At 39.9% G+C, this 23,541-nt stretch overlaps 1 protein-coding gene across 2 annotated transcripts in view; it reads right to left on the bottom strand.

The window, feature by feature from the left end:
* Nucleotides 1–15,891, bottom strand: part of GNG2 (G protein subunit gamma 2) — a 101,845-nt gene extending 85,954 nt beyond the window's left edge. For both annotated transcript variants that reach the window (XM_069464884.1, XM_069464885.1), the window contains exon 1: nucleotides 15,819–15,891. The gene's annotated coding sequence lies outside the window, so the exon portion shown is untranslated. The remainder of the gene's footprint in view (nucleotides 1–15,818) is intronic.
* Nucleotides 15,892–23,541: the final 7,650 nt, after the last annotated feature.

The following is a 23,541-nucleotide window of genomic DNA, read 5'->3' as shown; positions in this document are numbered from 1 at the left end:
AAAAATAAATAAAAGAGAAGTAGAAAGACACCAATACCCTTAGCCACTAATGCCCTACGTGGATGTTGAACAGAGTTGGCCTAATTTTGTTTCATGCCTAGTGTGGCTCATATCTAAGAAAGTTCTTATGTAGAGGAGCTTCTTTATTCCTGAAAAGCTACAGAGCACCCAGCTCAAAGGGAATTACCAAAGCCTCAAGAAACACTTCACCATTCCTATTTTGTTGTGTTTCAAAACAAAGAGATATCTTACATCTAGAGTATTATGATTAAGAGTGGGACTCAAATTCACATTGGGTCCTAGGACCAAGTGAACGCAGTACCTCTGGCAATCTTGAATTGCTTGAGACTGGCATGTGTGCTATGATCTCAACACAACCAATTATGTTCCCAGACGACTGTTAGTGATAATATGTTTTTAAATGGGCTAAAGTTATTAGAAAACCATTATCTCATGATTAATGACAGCAAAAAGAAAAAAAAAAAGCCAAGGGCAAAAAACAACCTATTTTTAGAGAATGAACAATGAGCACTAGGGATAACAATGACTAGATGGGACTTGCAAAATAAGCCTGTTCAAGGTGCTCTGAGTCTAGCCCTCTCAGATGTTATTGGTGCTAGCACATGTAACTTGGTACAACCTCTCCAGAAAGTCGTTTGGCACTATTTATCAAGAGACTCAAATATGTTCTCAATCATTGTTTTAATGATGCCACTCCTTGACTTTAACCATGAAAACTCCCAAATGTAGACAAAGAAGAATGATCAAGGTGATAGAAATAGTGTAAATACCAATAATACAACCTATTAAGTAAAACAGAAACTCTACCTGATAGAACTTTAAAACAATGAATACAAAAGATTTAAGAGATTAGAAAAATGCACTGATATAACATGAAAAGGAAAAATGTTATATAGTGTGACCTCAACTAGTTTTCTGATATTTACATGTACAGATTTTTCTAATATATATTTTCAATATTTTAATATACGTTTTTCTAATATATCATGCATATGTTAACATGACATACGTTATGTACACACAATATTTTCTAGTATACGTTATCCATAATATCTTTTTGATATGTATTTTTCTAGAAAAAGACTGAAAGAAAATACATCAAAATGTAAATAGTATATTACCTCTGTTTTATAGGATAATGGAAGTGGCAGAAATTGCTAGATATGCCCCAAATATCTGCTCTCCTTTTCTTTCGTGCTTTTAGTAGAATGCTAAGCTAAGCACATACACGTCAAGAACAGCTATTTTTGCCAGCCTCCTTTGCTGCTAGGTGTGTGGCCAAGTGACAAAGTCCAATGGGAAGACATCAAACGTGATTTGTGTAATTTTGGGGTCACACCCTCCCCTTCCAACTTTCTTCTTTCCTGCTGGTTATAGTGGGGCCCTTATGGCAAGCCACCTTAGGCAGTGAAAGCAAGAGACACATGATAGAAATGATGGAACAACATGCCAGAAGGAGCCTGGGTCCCCGCATGATCTTGTGGAGCAGGGCTACCTTACCAGTCCTGGGCCACCCACCTCTGGACTGTTATTTTAGAGAAAAGTAAATTCTACCTTCTGTCAAGCACTGTGAAATCGGGTCTCTGTTACATGCAGTTTAACCAACAACTTAATTAATGGACAGGGCTATTCTTATTTTTTATTTTTAATTTTCAGTATTTTACAGATTTTCAATAATCAGCATGAATTACTTTGATGATCAGGAAAAAAATTTAGGTTAAGCTTTGTTTACTAATGTTAAATAAATTAAACACAGAATGAAGTTTAGGCAACATGTGCCCTTTTTCCACATATAAGAGGAGAAATGAATTCTATAGTTTAAAAGTAGTTATTATATCACATGTCGGGGCACACATCATACACAACAAACTCTCAGAGTTTGTATAACACTTTAATCACACCTCCTGGTACTTTATTTCAAGGCTTTTGAAAAATAGTTTTAATAAGGAAAAGTTGTTTCAACTCTAAATAAAACCTGCTTTAAAATCTGGTTGAGCTATACAAAACTTTAGTCAACATATTATAATTATCCACTTAAGAGGATACACAGGCTTCTTAAAGCAAATTTAGAAACAGTCCTAAAAACAGATTTATCAGTGCACTCCTACCTTTACTTTAAGGGTGCTGTTTGTTCTTCATATAGAATCATAATGGATCACTCCTACCTTCCACTGGCCCAAGAACTACCAAGTGTATGCTCTGATTTTATTTTCCCTTGGAGTGGCAACAGATTTGGCAGAGCTCACATGACCTCCCTGGTCTCCTTTGTGTCCCGTGGGCCTGCATTATAAGACGACTGTCCAAGATAAAAGAGTCATACCTAGTCCATAAAATAGAGAAAAAATACCTGGTCTACTTGGAAATCAGATCCAAAACAATGGCTTCATTAAAACGGGTCTCTAACCATATTAGAATAATATACTGAGGATCATTTAAATCTGTGATAATGTTATGCCAGCAGCATTTGGCACCTTTTAGAGGATCATTAAAGCCTTGTGCACAGGCACACATGACAATTCATGAGGTTGAATTTAAGAGACTTATATGCAATCATATATCAGATAAAGAAAGTATTTTCCCCCTTCTTCCTAAGAGCATGCCAAATGGTCCTTTTCTCCCCTGTGAACCACAATAGCCAACAATAATATGGCTAATTTATATTCTGTAACCAAGGCAGGATGCCAGAGTTTCTTCACTTCCCTCTCAAAATGACTGTGCCAGTGTATTCTCAAGAAACCCCTTAACTCTCTCCTGCAGTAGGCAAATTGAAACTGACAGTCAAAGCTCTGAATTCTCAGTTTCTCTCTCCCCCTCTTCCCTTTGCAGGAACATAAGCAAGCCAACTCGACAGGCCTAATTACCATGGTAACAACATGCACTGTGATTATGAGTGTGTTTGTTTTTTAAAATGACTCACAGATTGTTCCCCTAGAAGCCCCAGACACACAGGTTTCTGGCTGGCTTATAGAATCCATCCAAAGTTTTCTTGCAAATTTCTTGTGCCCATTAGCATAACTGGTACGATGGAGAGAAAGCCATCAAATCAAATATGCCCTTCTCCTTAAGGGTGAAAAAAAAACCACTTGGTTCCTTAAACACTCCAAGATTAATCAATTTAAACCTCAGGTTTATAATGAAATTAATTTGAGTTTGTACACTGGAGATAATTAATCTGTTCCTAATTTAAATAATTAAGGTATTTCATAATGTAGTTTTGGAGACCCAAATGAAATAATCAGGTGAAATAAAATCTGTAGTGAAAAATATCAAATAAAGTAGCCTAAATCTGTGGGTACATGTTCACATGTAAAGTATTACAAAAGAATAAATGTAAGTCTTCATACCAAGATGTTTTAAACCAATGTCCAAAATAATGACATTTATTTTAAAAATGCAAACATGAAAAAGCCCAGACATTTGGAAGAATTGTGGACTACTTCCATTCATTTAGTCAATAACTATTATTTAAGACCTTCTATTTACTAAGCACCATGATTTATAACTGGAACATCACAATAGGGCTTGGGAAGACTATTTTCTCACTGGAGATAAATGCCATGGGCATGGCTCTGTGCATCATGTTCTTTCAGAAAGCTCCTTTGCTTCACAAGGTACCATTCTGGGTAAAGCTCTCAGCGAGACGGAATATTACCCAACAATTATATCAGGCCTGAAATTTAGAGTCCTGACTGTGGAATCACAGTTGACTCCCTCAACTGCACCCCCACCCAAAAAAAGAACACATATGTTGGTAATTTTAGTATGTTGATTTCCTCTGTGTTAGGTGGAAAAAAACCTTATTTTAAAAGAAATTTTAATGGAAATTATTTATATAAATCTATTTCACCTAAATCCCTTGAGGCTAACATACATTATACACACCCACACAAAATAGTAATTTAAAATTACTACCTCCAAATTGCTACACATTTTTGTATTGTTACCAATAACATATTTTTTCTCAAGAGTTTGAAGGGAAAACCAGAGTGTTTCAGTCAGTAGAGGCTGGGTTATAACTCAAAAAAATCTCTGGCTTAAGATAGCAAAGTTTCTTTCTCACTCTAACTCCATGTCCATTGCAGGTTGGTAGAGAGACTGTCTTTGTGTTGTCCTGACTGTAAGACCCAGGCTTAAGAGTGCAGAGACCATTTATGTCCTTCAACCACTGTCCATTGCCAAGGAATGTGTCAACATCCTGGTTGTAGCTTCTTCCTGGAAGTGATGCACATTACTTCTGCTCACGTTTCACTGGCCAACGCAAGGCACATGGCCACACCTAACCAACGCAGCCTGGGAAGTGTAAGCCTATCTTGAGTTGGAAAGGAAAACTGGAAATACTTATGGCTGAGCACATGGATTCCTGAACAAATAGTGCAAACCTGAGACTAACACTTAACTAGGTCAAAATATCGACATCTGACTGTCCCAGGGAAATAGACTTCCTTAGGCGCTTCTTTACTTTAAGGTCTGAGCACCTATGATTCATGCTGGGCCCCAACAATCACTTCTGCAGAGTTTGGTAAGAATCCTTTGGATGGAAAAAAGACACCCTACTGCAGACTTGTAACAATAACAATTATATTGATAATAATTATACTTCTTGAATAATTACTATAATTCAGGCACCATGATAAACATTTTACATGTGTTATATAATTTGTTCCTGACAATTTTGTGAAGTAGGTATCATTATTATTTCTCATTGTATAGATGAAGAAACTGAGGCATAAAAAGTTTAAGCAACTTGCCAAAGGGATTCTGACTTCAAATCAATGTCCTTTAACTACTATGCTCTCCTGTGCATTAAGTCTTAGATTATTATTTTTCTACACTGTAGTATTTTAGGATTATCTTAAGATATATCATAAGAAACTAGTTGGACCTTTATTTGCCTAAGAATTTTCATCTTTTCTTACTTAAATTTTTATTTTAATTTAAAAAGTGGTGGAGCTATTCAATATCAACCTTTTTCCCCAAAGGAAAAAAAATAATAAAACTGTTAGTGTGCTGGTTTAATGCCCATACACAACAATGTTCCCTAAACACAACTATAATTCATGAGGTTTTAAAAAATGGCAAAGGATCCATTCGTTTCTCCCCCTCCCCCCCCAAAAAAAGCCTCTAAGATGATAAACATTTTCCTGTTTAAAATTTTTTCACAATTTTTCTTATATGGTTCTGCACAAATCAAATAAATACTCCTTAAACAGAGCTCTGTTGGAAAAGCCTAGAAATTAACTTACTTTCCTGTTTAAAAATGCAAATCTAAGAGTAGGAGGCACTCAATCACTTATTACAGAAAAAGTATTCCTACCATTAATGCTTAGTCTATTATGATGAAAATGCACAGGAATACACCTTCGAGACAAGCAGTCAAAACACTGTAATGATGGCAATTGCACTGAAATTTCCCTTTTTTACTATTGCTGCCTTACATATGTAGCCTGTGAAATACAGTACCAAAGCAGAAAGTAGGAACCACAAAGAAAATGCAACCATCATGGAACTGCATACGTTGGCTCCAGAGTTGGAAAGTAGAAACCTATTTTCTAAATAACTCATAACCAGAAACTGCACAGATTATTCATTCTTCTCTTTCAGGTGCTATAATCAACAAAATATATGTCTATCCAGAGAAAACAAGGTTTTCATTTAAGTTCAACAGACATCATGCACAGAACCTTTGGCGTCTCTAGCTCATTATTTGGCCCAGGGTAGATGTTTATATAGACCAAATTGATTTAAATGACCAGTCAGGAAAACTCAATTACATATATTTTGTTACAATGCAGAAATGCAGGACTGGTTATCTAAATTAAATGCCATTCTTATTGCTTTATAAGAATTGATGTATTTCCTTCTGGAATATTTTGTTTAGAAGGTTAAAGGTTATTCTTTGTCTCACTTCAGCCCTTCCATTTTCCTCCAGAATTCTTCCTCTGAACTACCTAGATCATCACCACCAACAAAAACAATTTTTTTATTTTTGCATGTGTGTTTGTTTTTTTCAAAGAGAAATGCTTGGAAACCATTCAATTCAAAGCTGTGTGATTTGGGTAAGACATTTCACACCTTTATAGCCTTTATATCTTCACTTATAAAATAGGAATAATCATGGTGTTGGGCTCTATTGATTGCCTACCCACTAACCACTAACCCTTTCTTCCTTGTTAATAGAAGCAGACCCTTTTTTCTGGGATCTGGTGACCATGTTCTTCACAGAGGCTGGACTGCTCCATGGCCTTAGGAGGAAACTCTCAAATTAGCCCATCACAGTGGTTCTGTCTGCCTAGTCACTAACACATAAGGCATGTGAGTTGGGAGGGGAAATCTACTGGAGACAGTTTTTCTGTAACTTTAAAAAGAGCCACATAAGAAGAAATTAGCCCCTTTACTATTCCTCTACATACTGAGGTCTGGCCTGCAATTCCAAAGGTAGTAGCCATCTCTGCACAGTGAGGGGGGCTGGCCTGAGAGTGTCAATCAACCTGCTGAGGATGTCGGAGTAGAAGGAAGAAAAGAATTCAGGTTGCTAAGCACACTATCCAGCTACTAAACTAAATAACTAACTCTGGAGCTACCCTCCTTTCAGGAGGTCTTGAGATGAATTTCCTACTTTTTAAGCCATTTTGGTAGGGCATTCTTTTACCAGCAGCCAAAAGTATCCTAATAGAAAAATACTGTCCTCATCTCATAGGGTTATTTTTAAAACTAGCTGAAACAGGAATGTATATAAAGCATCCAGGACAAACTGAATGATTAACAAATGCTAGTTCTCAACTTGATTCTTGAAACATGTTGATCTTCATTCATTCAAATGAGTTAGTGCTTTACTCTGCGTGATTTTAATGATTGCTCTGTGAGGTTTTCCCTGGTTCCCCAAAATAGAATTAAGGGCAGAAGTCATTGCCTTCTCTTCTTTATTCATCTGAAAGATAATATCAAGTATGTGAGGTTATTTTAAACAATAAGAATGGTACTTAATTCAGACAATAAGCACTGTAGTGTTGATTGCAGTGTAGAAAAAATATAGTTAAATGGAGTAATCTTCCTGACTGTGTAAATCAATTTAATCTAAATAAAATCCAACTCAGACCAAGGAGTCAACAGAACAGCCAAGTGTTCTGAATTTGGGGTCCACCTAGTTTAATTGAAAAGCTGCTGTTGGCCGGGCGCAGTGGCTCACGCCTGTAATCCTAGCACTCTGGGAGGCCGAGGCGGGTGGATCGCTCGAGGTCAGGAGTTCGAGACCAGCCTGAGCAAGAGCGAGACCCCGTCTCTACTAAAAAACTAGAAAGAAATTATCTGGCCAACTAAAATATATAGAGAAAAAATTAGCCGGGCATGGTGGCGCATACCTGTAGTCCCAGCTACTCAGGAGGCTGAGGCAGTAGGATTGCTTAAGCCCAGGAGTCTGAGGTTGCTGTGAGCTAGGCTGACACCACGGCACTCACTCTAGTCAGGGCAACAAAGCGACACTTTGTCTCAAAAAAAAAAAAAAAAAAGAAAAAAAAGAAAAGCTGCTGTTGAGAAAAGATACATTTTGTACATTATAGTAAACGTATGTGAAGATGGCCACATTTTCTCTGAAATTTCATCTCATCCTTATTTCAGAAAGCCACCTGTACCTTTTGCTTGAAACTTTCTCTGTCCTCCAAAGCTCTTCACATGGCTGACTCCTCACCACTATTTAGGGGTCAACTCAAACGTCACCTCTTCAGAAAGGCGTTCAAGGGTTACCCAACAAAGGTAAACTTCCCATTACCACCACCAGCATGTGCATTGTCTCTACCATGCAACCTGTTTCTATTTTAATCCATCACAGGACCAAGCACTACCTGATAGCTTCTTTTACTATAATTTGTTTCCGTCAATGGGATGCAATCCTAGCTGATTCTGATTTAATTAGTCTGGGGTGAGACTGGGACATAGATATTTTTTCGAAGTACCACTCAGTGATTTCTAATGCGCAGCTAGATCTGAAAACCACTGGTTTATGTGTTTCTTGGGTCTCTCCCAACACTAGAAAGTAAGTTCCAAGAAAACAAAAGAACTGGCTTATTTTGTTCATTCTAGTCTCCCTGGCATCTTGATGAGCACGTGGCACATTGCAGACATTCAGTTAAGACTTGTGGACAGACTAACTGCGTGTAATTTGTGTTTTCCCCAGTAGTCTGTGAGCTCCTAGAGGACAAGTACTATGTCTAGCCCACTCTGCATAAAAAAAAATGAGTCACTCAAGAAAGTTCATTAAATATAAACGAATGATAAACAAATTGCATCATGTGGTATAAAGAAGACAAAGATGAAACCAGATGTGACCGCTGTCCTCAAAGAGCTTGCAACGTGGTCAAAAGAAAAAACTATGCAGATTGCTGTTATACACACTAGAATGAGCTAAATGCTGTGATGAAAGAAAAGATTTTAGGGGAGGCAAAGACTATTTCTTATGAGGGAGGGGAGGGAAGAAACCAAGGAAGGCTTCATAAAGAGGTAGCATTTGAACTGATCCTTATAGGACAGATGGAATTTGGCTCTTCAGAGAATCAAAACTGCAGGGCTGAAGTGTGGAAGGGGAGGCAGGAAAGTTATTCCAGGGAGAGAGAAGAACACAAACAACAAATCAGCCCAGCTGGAGGTTAGGAGGGCCTGAACTAAGACACTGGCTATCAACATGGAAAAGAGTAGACAGTGTTGCAGTATTTTTCCACTCACAATGCAAAGGGCTATGCAACCTAATGCAACTAGGGTTGTGTGGTGAGCAAAATAGTGAAATTGAGTTTACATAATCAAGGGATTGAAAAAATGGGGTGTATTTAATAGTCATGAAATCAGTCAAGGAGCTGGTTTTGAGGCATGGGGAAGGTGATGGTGAGCATGGATTTGGATATGTGAGTTTAATTTCAGTGGGTTGGATGTTCCCGTGAATTTGCAGGCAGTTTGCTGCTCAACCTAAGGGAGTACGTGAGGTATCAGGGTGCTGAATCAGATTTGGGACTGACCCACACAGCAACAATGACTGAAACCACAGGAAAGGATTTAATTAAGGGAGAGGGAGAAATTAAGTGCACAAAAAAATCAAATTTTAAGAACACTAATATTTAGGGAGTAGGAATTGTAGTTAGTAGAGAAGTTGGAGCCTTCGGAGAGGCTGGAGGAGAACAAGGTTAGGAAAAGCTACAAAAGTCAAAGAGAAGCTTTGTTGGCAGCAGGTTTGTTTTATTTAGTTTTTAATTACATTATGCATGTATTGAAAAACTAGGCAAGTTTACAGGCAAAGAGGAAAGGACCAATAAGAAGAAACTAAATATGGTTTAGTTTCTAAACCTATGGTAAGAACTATTGTCAGAGCATGATCTCTTAGAAAACAAAAGGGAATGGGATATATAGTCCAAGTAGAGGGTTTATTCTTGGCTTGAAGGAAAGGTTATGCTAATTTGACCAAGAAAGGAAGACGAGAATAAATGATGCTATGGTCTGAATGTTTGTGTTCCCCAAAATTCATATGTTGGAACCTGATCCCCAATGCAATAATATTGAGATGTGGGGCCTTTGGGAGGTGATTAGGTCACAAGGATGGAGCCCTCATGAATGGGATTAGTGCCCTTATAAAAGAGGCTTGAGGGAGCTAGCTGGCCCCTTCTGCCATGCAAGGACCCACAGGAGGCTCCATCTATGAGGAACAGGTCCTCACCAGACATCAAATCTGCCAGCATTTGATCTTGGACTTCTCAGCCTCCAGAACTATAAGAAATAAATTTCTGTTGTTTATAAGTTACCTAGTCTATGGTAATTTGTTATAGCAGTTCGAATGGACTAAGACAAATGAAGACAGAGAGAAATTTTGAGGTGTTAAGGGATGAGGTTGAGGAAGCCTGTAATATATGCCTTCTCAGAAAAAGAGAAGGTGAGTCCCCTTACAATGAATAAAGGGAATGGGGACTTGGGTTGAATGGTTTCCATTGAAAATGCCCAGGGGAGTATGAAAAGTGAAATAAAGAAAGAAGGAAAAGATTTTCAAAGAATAGCAAAGGCCCTGCTCAGATACAACGCATCTGGAGTAGAACCAATCAGCCCAGTTTCCAGCCCCTCTCCCCAACTTCTGAGTACTTGGTGCCCAGGGATGGGGATGGGGGAGAGCCTCACCCCACAACCAGGATGGGGGGTGGGAAGGCCAGGGACACGCAGGAAGGGGCCAAGAGACCAGTTTGGCTTTTCAAAGCCTTTCCTAAGAGCTTGACTGTTTACGCATATTTGAAAAAAGATAAAAGGGCTGATCCTGTCTTATCTCAAGACAGGATGGTACCACTTCTAAGAAACATATTATCACTAAAGTTTGAGAAATAAGCTCCCTCTTTTTCAATGTTTAATAAAGTCCTCTAGGGATTACCTGAACACTGACTCCCACTGAATACAATTTATTTTCTTTGACATAAGAGTTTTTAAGGAACCACATATATCTCTAATACTCTTACCTGAAAATTTGAATCTCTGTTCCACAGTGGCATCTTTTACACTTGAATAAATTTAGACAGAAACTCCATATTTACATAGGGTATCAAATTTAAACAGTTCCCTCTTGTTTTAAAAAAATTATTTTGGGCCGGGCGTGGTGGCTCACGCCTGTAATCCTAGCACTCTGGGAGGCCGAGGTGGGCGGATCGTTTGAGCTCAGGAGTTCGAGACCAGCCTGAGCAAGAGCGAGACCCCATCTCTACTAAAAATAGAAAGAAATTATATGGACAGCTAAAAATATATATAGAAAAAAAAATTAGCCGGGCATGGTGGTGCATGCCTGTAGTCCCAGCTACTCGGGAGGCTGAGACAGGAGGATCGCTTGAGCTCAGGAGTTTGAGGTTGCTGTGAGCTAGGCTGACGCCACGGTACTCACTCTAGCCTGGGCAACAGAGTGAGACTCTGTCTCAAAAAAAAAAAAAAAAAAAAAAAAAATATTTTGGTCTTACAATTTTAAAAGTGGCAAAGTATAAAGCCTTGGCCCTAATATAGGGCGAAGAGAAATGGAGTTTGAGTTGGGAGGTAAGGCATTAATCAACTATGCAACACTAAATTCCAGGCCTGTGAATTCTCCATCATGGGGGGTTGATATAGGCTGGGTTGCCCCCAGGTTATTTTCAGCTCTACCATTCTACCGTGTCCCAGGCCAGAGACTAAGTCTTTTTTTTGGGGGGGGGGGTGTATTTTTAATTGACGAATAATAATTATATATACTTATGGGGTACAAAGTGATGTTTTGACATGTGTATATTATGGACTAACCAAATCAGTCTAATTAACACATCCTTCACCGTTTGGGGTGGAATGGCAGCAGGACTAAGTCTTAACACAGCTCTGTAACTCTGCTCTCCCACCCAGATCTAGTAAAGCCAGGCACTTGGATTCTCCCAGTCATTTTAGAATGAATAGATTTGCAAATTAAATAAAGTTGGGAGTCATTACTCACAACCTCCCTCCCAACACAGGCACAGAGTACATTACAGAAAGTTAACATTAATCATTCAGGAGCTCTTCAGACCATTTAAGGTCAATGTCTGCACCCACACCATAAAGCTCCGCTATTGTTGCTATTCAACAGAGTCTCCCTAATCTTTCTGCCCAGCTTTCCTCCGCTCTGTCCATACCCTGTCTCACCGGTTTCAGGATTAGGTGTGAAATCTGTAGTGGGAAATGAAACAGAAGGATTCTTTATTTTTAAAAGTGAAAGAAACTTAGATTAGAATCCCATTTCATTAGTAGAAACTTGTCTCAGAAACCTATTGTATTGTTTAACTACTACCGCCCCTTCTCCGTGGCTTAATTCTCTCCATCGTAAAAGGCTTAGGAGCACTGTAGTATTTTAGTTTCTCCTCTCTTTTTCTGACTCTTCTACCTACTGAGCATTTTTCTCATCCTGAGAAACTTCAGCTCATGAGTAGGAACCAGAGAGGCACTGAGGCAATGCCTTCCAGTGCTTCCTTGGTAGTAGGCTGGTCCATGACTTAACCAGCAGGCTCACTTGTGTGACTCTCTACAAGAAAGGTTTGAATTTCACTGCCAGGTTCTTGACATCACCAATTAGCAGGAGCTACACATATTTTCTTACTCTGTCCTTTGATTTTAAAAGTTGCTTTCAAGAGAAGTATTTAATTTGGGCGGGGATAATACTGTTGTACCCAGGAGATTAAATATAAATACTATAATCACAATCTAATGACACATTATGTTAAGAGACCCCACCATTTTAAAATGTCTCCTCAATAACAATCTGATTAAAAATCGGCAAAGAACCTGAATAGCCGTTTCTCCAAAGAAGATATACAAATGGTCAATAAGCACAAGAAAAGATGATCAATATCACTGATCATTAAGGAAATGCAAATCAAAACCACACGGAGATACCACTTAGGATGCTGTTATCAAAAACAAACACACACCAGAAAGTAAGGATTGGTGAGGATGTGGAGAAATTGGAACCCTTGCTCACTGCTGGTGGGAATGTAAAATGGTGCAGCTGCTGTGGAAAACAGAATGGCAGCTCCTCAAAAAATTAAACATGTAATTACTATGTTCCAGCAATTCTACTTCTGGGTACCCAAAAGAAGTGAAAGCAGGGACTCTAACAGATATCTGTATGTCCATGTTCACGGCAGCATTATTCACAATAGCCAAAAGGTGGCCCAAGTGTCTATCAAAAGACAAATAAAATGTGGTATATACATATAATGGAATTATTATTCAGCCTTAAAAAAGAGGAAATTCTAACACGTGTGACAACATGGATGAATCTTAAAGACATTATGCTTAAGCAAATTATGCCAGTCACCAAAGGACAAATACCGCATGATTCCACTTACATGAGGTACTTAGTCCAATGTATAGACAGGAAGCGGAGCAGTGATTGCTAAGGGCTGGGAGAAGCGGGGATGGGGAGTTATTGTTTGATAGGTACAGAGTTTCTGTTTCAAAAGATAAAAAGTTCTGGGGATGGATGGCAGTGACAGGACAACAATGTGAATGAATATATGTAATACCACAGAACTGTATACTTAAAATGGTTAAAACGGGCAATTTTATTTTATCACAATAAAGAAGTCTCCTTAAACCTTTGAGGCAGTGGCAAAGGTCAAGAATATGTTAACTCTTCCTTATGCCACCACCACCAAAAACAAAATGGCATTTGAGTACCTTCTATACAGCAGGCGCTCACTCATCCACACACAAAAGCAAAAACAAAGCCTTATTATGCACTACTCACTCTTCTTTACAATGAAGAAACTAAGGTTCATAAGCTAATGTTCCAGGTCAAGTAGTAAGAACCACCGGTAGGATCCAAAGACAGATGTGCCCGGCTCCAAAGCCTGTGTTCTTTTCACTCCATGGTGTTCTTTTCTTCTCCCACAGAAATCTTTCATGAACAGGCTTTCTACTTTGACTATACAGCTTTCAGACTTAAAAGTTGGGCCTGCCTTTTGAAGTAGGCTAAAAAAGCCAGTCACCCAAACACATTCACCACACGCCCACCATATGAGACCCAGGGCTGGCCATGAAATAATAGAGTCATGTTTCCATTCAGCCACTGGCCATATGTCAGGGGAAGAAAAAAAAAAAACCAAAAAAAAAAAACCATACAATTAAAATTTCAGTGTTGGTCGTCTCCCTCAAAAGCCAATGAATACCCTGAGCAAAAAGCATTATGTCTTTCAATATTCCATATGGCCAGAATAAGTGGAACTAGTCTCATTTTACAGCGTAGGAGCATATTGTCTTTTTGCTAAACATGCTACCATCATAATCTGTTTTTACTCACTAATGTTCTGCTTAAAGCTGGAATTTAACAATTAAGAAAATGTTTTGTGCTATGCAGAAAATAGGCACTTCTTAGTTGTTTTCAGAAAGATGGCAGGGGACCCTCTTGACTCTACTGTGCCTATTGGGCGAGGTTTCATTTTCTTACTCTTGTGTGAAACACACACAGAAGAGTAACGCAGATCGTCTACACATCCCCAAACAAAGCAGGGTGTTGGCATTACCTAATGAATACAGCCTGTAGATGAGTTAAGTGCCAAAGAGTAAGCCCTGTCCTCATTCAGACAGCCCAGATGCCCAACTTTTTTCTTCATTTAATAACATGCAGCTTGATCATAGAACTCCAATAGGGGCATTCTAGAGAAGATCTACTCTAGGTCTCTTCTCTGGGACGATTATCTTTACATATTTTACTTTCAGATGCAAATAGGAAGTGGAATGGTAGAATCTGTATCATGACTTGTTTTGCCCACAGGTTTGATTAAATTCAATGAATCCTTCAGAGGAGCTTCATGGTTTCCACATCAGCAATACTTTGTCATGGTGCAGGTTTACTTTAATGAGAATAACCACAGAGAAACAGACATTTTTTTCTTTAGTATCTATAAAAGCTTCCTAGCTCTGAAAATGTGCTGCTACCCCACACATTTTGAGAAGCCAAGTCAATTTCATAAAGATAGCATTAAAAAAAAAAAAACAACTCTATAGCTCTTCACAACTGAGAATGGTGATAAATGAGGAGGTATATACATATACTCTCAGCTGGCAGAGATGGTATTTAAAAACCTGTATTTTAAAAATTTATAAGTGTCAAAATATGGCATTTGTATTATCTTTACTCCACTATAAGTAGTTTTTTTCTCTTTCTTTCGAAAAACTATCTTCTTTCATTATAAAAACTCATGAAAAAAACCTGTATCGATGACTATGTATTGCTTAACTGTACTTTCTGTTGAAGACAAAAACCTTAATTTTTTAAATCATGCTACACCAGGGTATTAAACTCTTTCTCCTACATATCCTGTCAAAGGAATCTCCCAATCTCAGTTCTAATCCGTTAGACCTATTTATCGCACCTTCACATATTCAAAAATATGAACAAGTCATGGTCCCGGGCTCTTATTAAGAACATCCATTGCTCAAGAAAATCAAAGAATAAAAATCATGTTCTGATTTTACTACTTCAGTCTATCTACAGTATATACAGGTAAGGGAACACTCCAGCTGCACTTTTATATTTTGTCCCTTACCGAGGTTAACATCCACCTCGACCTAGAGATAAATAAAATCCATTTAAACAAAACCCATATATACACCAGTATCTGGTTCTGGACAAGTTACTGTCCCTAAACCCGCCACGCTCCTTTGAATGAGGATGCAACTTTAGGATAAGACCTACTGGCAAATGGTAGCTGTTTCTGGGGTTATCCTGAAAGCAGCTGCACAGAGCTGAGGGAGGAAGACACAGTTTTTTTAATGGTAAATACTGCCCCTCACATACGCAATTCAAGCCTTTGTTGGCAAAATCTGAGTACAAAAGGATTTAACTCCCTTGAACGCCAAATTACAGCCTTTATGTTGCAAACCAGGAGACACCCCAGTGCAATGTGTAAGAAAGAATGCAATTTACATTTTACACTTACACCCCTAAAACCAGGGAACTGCAACGCTTAGATGATCAGACCACAGCTTCACAGCCCTAATGGATTTGGACTCAGCCCTGGTTTTCTTCCAAGAGAACTATGCAAACAGCTTCTTGCATTTAGCGTGTTGTCCTGGCGAGTCACGAAAGCTAAGCACTGATTTTTTAAAAAAGCAAATGTGTCATAAATTTGGTCATTCGCAAAGACCCTTCCACAAGAACCCATCCTAATCATTTCCCCCAGTCCTGTAAGCCATGTCCCTGTCTTCTCTTAGAAATCAACCCCTAAAACCACAGGCGATGGTCATCTTTCTCAATTAAAAAGGCATAACATGGAAAATGTTTCCTTTACCTTAGCTTCCGAGGCTTGGTCAGAGGAGAGTGGCTTTTCCCCTCTCTCCGGAGCCGATCTGTGCAGGCGAGCTCCGGCGCAGCCCAGCCCAGCCCAGCCCAGCAGTAGTAGGAGTTGCCCGAGGAGCCCGGCGGCAGCGCTGTGTGTATGTGTAGCAGCAGCGGCGGCGGCTGCAGCCCAGGGACTAGTCCCCACCCAGCTTTGTCTTCAATCAACGTTCTTTCTACAGGAAGCAGCGCATCTCCCACTTCCTCCTCTTCTTGGTAGCTGTTAGCGGCTTGCTTCTTTTCCCTCTCATTTCCATTTGAGGGCTTACTCCAGTGGTTTTGTCTGCTCCTGGGCTGCTGACAGTGATTTGACTATAATCTCCTCTACCCCTTTGTTCAAGTCCCTCCGATGCTGTCTGTTCCTTCCTTCCCTTTCTCATTCCCCAGCCCTCACCCCTGCCACAGCCCCCACAGACCACTCAGTCGGCCCCTTCCTGGCACACAGCCTGCTTTCTCAGCCTGGACTCGGTCTGTTGTTCTTGCTGCTGTTGCTGCCGCTTCTGCTGCTGTTCTTTTGGGCCAACAGCTCTGGCCCTGAGATCCAGCGCCAGCCTCAACTATTCTCCTGATTTACCATGGTCCCTATCAAGTCAGCTAGCTGAGAGCTTGCGGCTTGCAGCCTCTCACTGCAGCATTTTTCTCTGTGGCCAACATTCCAGATGCTTCATTTCTCCAAGGTCCCACTACCACTGAGATCTTACTTAACCCACATGCTCAGAAAAGAATGACCCTGATAAGTATTCTTGTGGGGCATAGGAACTAAACCAAGTCCCGCAATGCTACCTTAGAGGCCTAATGGTGAAGACATAGTCCCCCAAGATTCTCATAGATGGGAAAGGAGGAGGTGGTGCTGAACACTGTGCATTTCGCAACCCAGAAACCGAATGCTTGCCTCCCCAGCCTTAACACACCGGCAGGGCTGAAAGGACCCTCAGGGTGGCCAGTCCCTTCCCTTCATTTTAGGAGGTAGTGTAGTGTCATGGATAAGGGTAGAGATTACAGGCAGTCTGGCTGTCAGAGTTTGAACCCAAGCTGCCATTACTGACTGTATGAACTTGGGCAAATTATTTAACTCTATGTGACTCAATTTCTCCATCTGCAAAATGGAGACGATTATAGTCATTTGCCAGAGTGGAAATCTGAGAGTTAAATGAGATGGTACACAAAATGCTAATAATAGTTCCAGGAGCATAGGAAGTACTAAATACATATTGGCTCTTATCATTTTTAGAGGACGTTGGAGCTTAGAGACAGCAAGTCACTCAGGCAGTCAGCAGCCAGACCAGGACTAGTACTTGGTTTTCGGATTCCTCACTTATAGCACAGGCATGACTAAGCCTCGATGCTCTTAATGATTTACTCAATTTGTGAGTCATTCTCCCCACAATACCAACACAAGTTACTTTGGAGAAGCTACAGATTAAACATGGGATGGGGGCAGGGGAATCCTTGTTCTAGCGTCCAAGCAACACGGTTGAGTTAAAAAAAACTTCTCCTTAGGAATCAGTGCCTGGAAAGCAAATCTTCCCAGGCAACAGAGTTAATTCCCCACCTCTATCTTTTTAATCCAGTCTTGCCTTAATCCTGCAGCAAGTAAACAGACAGGGAATGTTAGAAATCTAGGGCTGACTCAGAGTAACTCAGCAGGTGAGCCTTCCTAGCACACCTTGGGGACCACAGCACATTAACCTGGAAGGTACAGAATTTAATTTCTATGAAATGTTCTGAGACAGTCCCAGGATACCATTTGATTTGATTTCATGTTCCAGGACCAGAGTTTGCTTATTTTTTCCTGGAAATCTTTCATCAAAAAGGACCCAGATGTTATAATAACCCACTAGCACCTGAAAATCACAAAATGGGTTGTTTCAAGTTTTAAAATGAGGAACTACATTTGAACCTTCAGCAAATAGAATTACAATAGTAGGAGAGGATTGGTCATAGAGGCAACAACATGTGAGTTACCTCCAAATCAGGAATCCTAGTGCCAATGGTTATTATGAGCTTTTAAATGTAAATTTACATATACATGATGCCAAGTTGAAGAAAAATGAGAAGCATGTTATTAATGGTTGGAAAGATTATGGAAACAAGTTTTTGGTTAATTTTAGACCAGTGGATTCTGGCATTAACTCTAGATTCAAATACTGTAGATCTTTTTTTTAAAAAAATCTCTCTTTCTCTCCTCCCTCCCCCCCCCCATCTCAACCATCAGAATGGTTGGTACTTATATTTAAGCCTACATAGGAAAACCTCTTTCAAGTGATAAAATGGCTAGGAATTTGGGCTGCTGCCTTCTAACCAGTTCTTCATCTCTGGCCTTCACAGGGTGAATCTGGCCCTTGCTGGGAGGTGCCAACAAAACTCTCGTCAAAGCTAAAAACTAGATTTGAAGATCTTTCTCTACCTGCCATTAATACCTCATTGCTTCCAACTGGTCCTAACAGTCTCTTTTTCAGGAGAGAAAAGTAAAGTGTGGAGGTGAGGACTGACCAAGAGAGATTAATCCAGTTTAGAGCTCTTAACACAAGCACGATAGGTACTCACACAAAATCTGCAAAGTGTTCATTTCTTAGGAGAAATAACCATTAACAATTTATGCATCAATTGCTAACCATGAGCTTATCCTAGACACACTTTATCAGTGCATAAAACAAAAGTCTGTAAACTAACATCCATCAATGGCCCTACTTGCAGGCATTAGTACCTTGTGCCTCTTAACATTTATCGTAGAGGAAGTTGATGGTAATAGAGGACATAATTTTGGCCTGAGCATCTCTCTTGCACTGAGCATTCTAGCTAGATGTTCCTTAGGGTTCTTACATTTATTAGCCCCCAAATTATATAACTACCTTCATTCAGAGCCTGTTCCTCTTTCTGTATTCTCCATTGTATTTCATGAGGAATACAAACCAGTTGTCCACAGCAGGAATATAAGAATAGTCCCAGAACCTTTTCACTCTGTTATCCCATCTGATTTAAAGTTCTTCATCCTTTCATTCCCACCACTGAACTTTCTCTTTGCCTGGACTCCTTTTCTCTATTTCCCTGCCACTGTCTTTTTTTCCTAAATGCTTTCATTTTTCCTATATGATTGCAATATTCCCTACTTTGTCCTCCTAAGTCCAGTCTCTCTTCTAAGCCACCCCCACCAGAAGTACATCTCTAAAGTGAGGAGTTGATCGTATCACTGCCCTGTTATGACTCTTCAGTTGCTTACGGGATACAGGCCTTCATTCCGTTGCGTGGCCTACAGAGCCTTCTGAGATGTCGCACATGGACACTCTCACTTTACTGTCCCTGCTGCAACCTCACGTCCACCTTCACTGCAGGGTCCTGATGGGGCCGTGTTCTTTTCTCCTCTGCATCTTGACTGTGCTATTCCTGTTGCCAGAAAATACCCTATCCCTTCCTCCATATTGTCTGGTAGTGACCCCCTACTTACCCTTTAAGATCCAGCTTTTCCCAGAAGCCTTCCCAGACCACGGAAGCAGAGCCAGTGTTTCCTCCTCTGTGAGCACACATAAAACTCCAGACCCTCTACCTCCATTTCAGCACTAATTGCACAGTTTTCATGATTTGTTAGCACCGCATCTCACCCATTAGCATTTGGGCCTCTGAAGGTGAGGGCCACGTTCTATTCATCTTTGCTTGTCACATAGCAGGTAGTTAATAGATGTTTGTATAATGAAAAGGCATCACTGGCAGAAATTCCAAAACTGCTTTTGTGTTCCTTTGGGTGCCTGGGGAGGGGGGGAAAAGGAAGTCTCTAAAACGAGAAGTTGGTTATGGATTAAGAAACAATAATCCCTCTGTTTTGTTTTGTTTTGTTTTTGCAAATTGCAGAAAACCATGATATGTGCACACCAAATTCTAAATATTTGTTATATGGGCAACCCTAAAAAATTCTGGGACAACTCCTGGTTCCATTTCTGCACTGAATTGCTTATAAAGGAGCATAGTCTGGCAACAAAAAAGTAACTTAAAAAAATAAATTTTAAAAACAAATGGAAAATACAAAAGAAAGCTATTCTTTTACTTGCATCTCTGTAGGAAGTATAAAGTGACCAATGTACAAACCAGAAACACTTGTCACATCCCCTTCTGCACTCTCCAATCTTGGGCACCTCACCACTGTCCCAGAGCATCTTATATGCCAAATCCCCAAACTCTCTCTCTCTAATCTCTTTGCAATACTGTTCATCTCTTATTCTCTCCTCCCCTGCCATGCCCAGCTAGTTCTTTATTATTTCAATTGACTTGCCTTCTCTGGCTAAGCCCTCCCTACTTTTCCTTCCATGTCTCAGTTTTGGGTCTCTCTCCCTTTTCTCATCCTATTACATCAGAAAGGAGCCATCAACTGTGCCAGCAAAGCCACCCTGGAGTGCATATGTGGGCTGCAGGGAAGGAGGAAGAATGGAATGGGAACAAGAGGGTGAATTCATGTAGCAATAAATTGTGCCCACTCATATACTGATGATATGTTTAATGGCTTAATTGTTAGGCTGAAGAGTAATCAAGAATAAGTGAATTATTGAGCTATTATTTTATCACAGAAAAAAAAAAAAACAGAATTCCAGGCATTTCTTGGATAAGTTAAAGGGAATAGAAGCCCCTTTAAAGAGTTCTTCTAAAAGGCATAATCATGATCTGATCTACGTGTCACAGGGTCATTCCCTCCCCACAGACATCTGAGCCAACCCTCGGCTGTTAGGAGCCAAGAAGACTGAATCATATTTGGTTCAAAGAGAGTCAGAGGGTAGGGTGGGCAGAACTAATCTTTCTTGAGAGAGAGTGGCTGACTTTCACTAAGGAAAAATGCCAATCTCTGTCTCATTGCCCAGCACAAAAGTTAGTAGGACAAGGGACAGGAAGAGTGACAGCCAACTCTTCCTTCAGAGAGAAGTGTGGGACCCTTATTCTCCTGTCCCTTTGTTCTGGGCAGGGCTAACTAGGGGATAAAGTGGAGTAGCATGAAGCCCCCCAGATTCTTCTCTGATATTGCCTGAAATGTCACACATGTATGTATATAAGCATGTGTTAAATACATACATTCCTGGGGAAGTTTTCAGCAATGAATGAGTTCAAGAAACTTGCTTTTCTAACACCCCATGAGAAAATAAATCTAAGTGTTGGTGGGAAAGGAAGGGGAAGGGTGAAAGTTGGGGTGGGGAGAAGTGAAGGAGTGCTGACCATAAGCATTGGGTCTTGCGGAAGAGGGCAAAGGGCACAGAGGGACACAGCAGGGAGAAGGCAGGAGATGAGCAGGTAGACAGAACCAGAGCTGGAAGTAGGGAAGAAAGAGCCATGGAAGCCTGGATGTGGATTCAAACAGTCATGCCCAGAGAGAGTTTGACCAGGCTAACGTAAGAACTTGGGTTACAACTCCCCAAGCAGGGACTACCTGCTCTGTGTCTGAAGTTCTGGTCTTCCCACATGCAGAAAACATTCCATGTGGGGCATAGTGACAGGAGCCTGTAGTCCCAGCTGCTCAAGAGGCTGAGGCGTGAGAATCACTTGAGCCCAGGAGTTCAAGATCAGCCTGAGCAACAGAGTGAGAACCTGTCTCAAAAATAAATAAATAAAATAAGTTCCAAACCCTATCTCCGCCGGGAGAAGCTGGAGTGGGCTATTGACTGGGGTCAGATGACGTTTAAACCAAATACATTATTTCCGTAAAAACAGAAACAGTAATTCTGCAGAATAGAACTTGTCCCCTCTAAAAATTCCCTGAAGATCGATACATAAATTTAGGGACAACAGGAAACAAGCAAAAGGATCAAGAAGAGGGGGTCAGTAACAAAGTGTGACATAGGTTAGAGAACATTGTGCACTAGCAAAGCCTTGGAAAAACAATCCTTTAAAAAGAATGTCAGAATTAAAGGATACGAATCAGTGAGATTAATATCACACAAGTAAATCATTTTGAAGTGCCTTGAAAGAAAGGCTATACCATAATAACGCCAATAATTTTCAAGCAAGGCGGAAACACAAGACTTAATTTTTCTGTGCCAAAAATGTAGACCAGACAGTGTGATCTATTTTGACAGTAAATAGGTTGGCAAAAGAGGCTGGGGAATTAAAAGAGATATTTGAAGGCATTTTGTCATTGTGTCTTTATTGATTTCCCTACTGTTAAGTGTTTTTATAAATTTACTTATGACCTTCCTTGGTTCCCTCAGCTCGATTGTTCACCTAAGTTTGAAGCTTCTCATTTTCAATTTTCCTATGATACAATTTCAGAAACAAACCACAGGAGTTGAGGATGGAATTGTGACGTTAAGGGTCAGCTGGTGAATGTGTCTCTTCTATCAGAGTCCATTAGAGACTAATACTAGACTGACCACTCCCAGGAGGGCCAGGGCTGGGTCTCACATCGCTACGTGTTCAGCGCCTTGCACAGCACCTGGCATATTTGTTGCATATGCTCAGAGCACGTTTGTTAACTTTAACTGAATATAAATAAGTAGGGCCCATGGAAGAGAGTTATGAGTACTGCAGACCATTTTGAAAATACAAGAACATAAATTTTATGGAATCAGCTAAAATTCTAAGACAAAGAGCAAACGCTGCTTAAAATATTACCAAAAACCAGAAATTAAAAAAAAAATGAGGCTGGGCATAGTGGTCCATGCCTGTAATCCCAGCACTTTGGGAGGCTGAGGTGGGAGAATTGCTTGAGCTCAGGAGTTCAAGGCCACCCTGGGCAATATAGTGAGACCCTGTCTCTATAAAAAATAAAAAATATTGAGCTGGACATGGTGGTGCACACCTGTATTTCCAGCTACTGGGGAGGCAGGAGGATCACTTGAGTCCAGGAGTTCAAGGCTGCAATGAGCTATGATCACCCAAGCTCCAGCCTGGGCGACAGAGTGAGACCTTGAGACCCTGTCTCAAAAAAACAAGGAAAGAAAGAAATGAAAAAATGAGAAGAGGATGTGGCAAGGAGGAAAACGAGACATTGATTTTGAAAAAGGAAAGACTTTGAAGTTACCAATCAAGTAATAATATTAAACCAATAGGACAAATCCATTCTTTACTAGATGATAATGAAGTCCTACTCTATATGTTCCTCTTATAAAGGAAAGTGTTGTCAATTGATTGCTCTTCTTGCAAATCTGTGAACTTTGAAAGTACATGTTTAGTAATGCAAAACATTTCATATAACTTCCCATGAAATGTTGCTAAAATGATTTCAGTTACTTTAGTAAGAAATTATTCAATATTCTTTTACTATTACTTGTATGATTACACAGGGAAATTTCAACAGAGAAGAATTGTGGTATATAGTAAATTTGGAAGTCTCAAATTACTGACTTGGCAAAAATAATCTACAAATGAGATTCCTTAGCAAATTATACTACTCTTTTTACTTGTGCAGTTTTCTGAAAGAAAACTGCTGGGTTAGGGATCCCTCCTCCACAAATCACCACTCGTTTATCATGGTTATAGCTCTTATCACATTGTACTTCATTGTGTGTTTACCTTTCTCTGTCTTCTACCATATGTGAACTCCTAGGATACACAGGAAATGTCTTACTCAGTACTGTATCTCTAGTACCCTGCACGGTGCTCAGTACATAGGATAGAGTAGGTGTGCAGTAAATATCCCTTGTATGTGAATAAAGGCAAAAGCATGACAAGTAAGGTGCAGAGATTCATCTTACGAGGAAGAC

Source organism: Eulemur rufifrons, chromosome 2 (genome assembly GCF_041146395.1).
Source record: "Eulemur rufifrons isolate Redbay chromosome 2, OSU_ERuf_1, whole genome shotgun sequence".
Lineage (NCBI taxonomy): Eukaryota > Metazoa > Chordata > Mammalia > Primates > Lemuridae > Eulemur > Eulemur rufifrons.
Note: the sequence above shows the minus strand (reverse complement) of the source record. Positions and strands in the feature narration are given on the sequence as shown.